Below are 2,274 nucleotides of genomic sequence, written 5' to 3'. Positions count from 1 at the left end.
TGTGAAGGAGGTGCAGCAACTCACGGGGCGGATGGCCGCCCTGTCTCGATTCGTATCGACAAGCGGAGAGAAGGGCCACCCATACTTCCAATGTTTGAAGAGAAACAACAGATTTGTTTGGACAAAGGAGTGTGAGGAGGCCTTCGTAAAGCTCAAGGAATATTTGGCAAGCCCTCCAGTTCTGTGCAAACCCCAAGACAAAACACCCCTCAGGCTGTACTTTGCCATAACTGAGAGGGCGATCAGCGCAGTGCTAGTGCAGGATCAGGACCAGACCCAAAGGCCTATATATTTCGTTAGCAAGGTGCTGCAAGGCCCGGAGGTAAGGTACCAGACCCTAGAAAAGGCAGCATTAGCGGTTGTATTCTCGGCGAGGAGATTGTGCCATTACTTCCAGAGCTTCACGGTACTGGTGATGACTGATCTGCCGATCCAGAAGGTTTTGAAGAAGCCCGATGTGGCTGGAAGGATGGTGAAGTGGGCGGTCGAGCTTTCGGAGTTCGACATCAAGTATGAACCCCGGGGATCGATCAAAGGGCAAGTCTTCGCTGATTTCGTGGTCGAGTTGTCCTCCGAGGTGGCACAAAACGCCGAGGGTGACTTTCGCTGGGTACTCTCTGTTGATGGGTCGTCCAACCAGCTGGGCAGCGGGGCTGGGGTCATCTTGGAAGGGCCCAACGGAGTGTTGATAGAGCAGTCATTGCGGTTCGCTTTCAAAGCAAGCAACAACCAAGCAGAGTATGAGGCTTTGATCGCTGGAATCTTGCTGGCTAAGGAAATGGGGGCGAGAGTGCTAATGGCCAAGAGCGACTCGCTGTTGGTCACGGGACAAGTAACTGGCGAGTTCCAAGCCAAGGACCCGCAGATGGCAGCCTACTTGGAGTACGTGCAGGAGCTAAGAAGATCTTTCGCTTCGTTTGAAGTGGTGCACGTGCCAAGAGAACAGAATGCCCGAGCTGACTTGCTAGCCAAGCTCGCCAGTTCGGGCAAGGGGGGTAGGCAGAGGACTGTCATTCAAGAAACTTTGAAAGCGCCTCGAGCATTCGTGGCAGACCACCAAGTTCTCCATGTTCGTAGATCAATGGGAAGACCGGCGAGAAGTCATAGGTCCCTAACGCAGGAAACTCTGAGGGCGCCGAGGGTCAGAGCGCGCCCAGCAGAAGAAGGGGCAAGATCGATGCAGATTTGCGCTGTCCACGAGCCAGACACGTGGATAACGCCTTACCAACTTATTTAGCGGATGGTGTGCTTCCAGTGGACTCAACTGAGGCCAGAAAAATAAAGAAGAGCTCCAGCAAGTTTACCCTTATTGACGGCGAGCTGTACAGGTTTGGATTCACGCACCCCCTTCTTGTATGCATACACGGAGAGAAGTGCACGAGGATTATGGTTGAGCTCCATGAGGGAATTTGCGGAAGCCACATTGGAGGTCGATCGCTGGCGACAAGGACTATTCGTGCAGGCTATTACTGGCCCACGATGAGAGAAGATTGCAAGAGATACGCCCAGCGTTGCAAGCAATGCCAGCAGCACGCCGATTGGCACAAGGCACCCCCAGAAGAGCTGAAGTCTATTTACAGCCCCTGGTCGTTCCATACTTGGGGAATTGACATTCTGGGACCCTTCCCATTGGCGATCAGGCAGATGAAGTACTTGGTGGTGGCGATTGAATACTTCACCAAGTGGATCGAAGCGGAGCCAGTGGCCCAGATCACCGCACACAAGATCGTGAGCTTTGTATGGAAGAACATAGTGTGTCGGTTTGGTGTGCCTAAACGCCTGGTGTCAGACAATGGGACTCAGTTTGCAAGTCACCACTTGAAAAAGCTGTGCGAAGAGGTGGGGATACAACAGGTGTTTGCATCTGTCGAGCACCCACAGACGAATGGCCAAGTGGAGTCTGCCAATCGGGTGTTGCTGAGAGGTTTAAAGAGAAGATTAGAGAAAGCTAAGGGATCGTGGGCTGAAGAGGTACCCCGCATAGTTTGGGCATACCATACCACTGAGCAGTCAGGAACCCACGAGACCCCCTTTAGTTTGGTTTATGGATGTGATGCGATGATTCCAGTCAAAATCCAGGAAAGCTCGCCGAGATTCCAGAACTTTGTGGCGGAAGACTCGAACGAAGAAAGAAGAATGAATCTGGATTTGCTGGATGAGATCAGGGAGGAGGCGAGAGTGAAAGCCGAAGCGGTAAAGAGAAGAGTTGAGCGAAGGTACAACTCTAAGGTAACGTCAAGGCAGTTTAGAAGCGGCGGTGATGAGGAAGGCCCA

The sequence above is a fragment of the Phaseolus vulgaris genome, chromosome 8, assembly GCF_000499845.2.
Source record: "Phaseolus vulgaris cultivar G19833 chromosome 8, P. vulgaris v2.0, whole genome shotgun sequence".
NCBI lineage: Eukaryota > Viridiplantae > Streptophyta > Magnoliopsida > Fabales > Fabaceae > Phaseolus > Phaseolus vulgaris.
Note: the sequence above shows the minus strand (reverse complement) of the source record.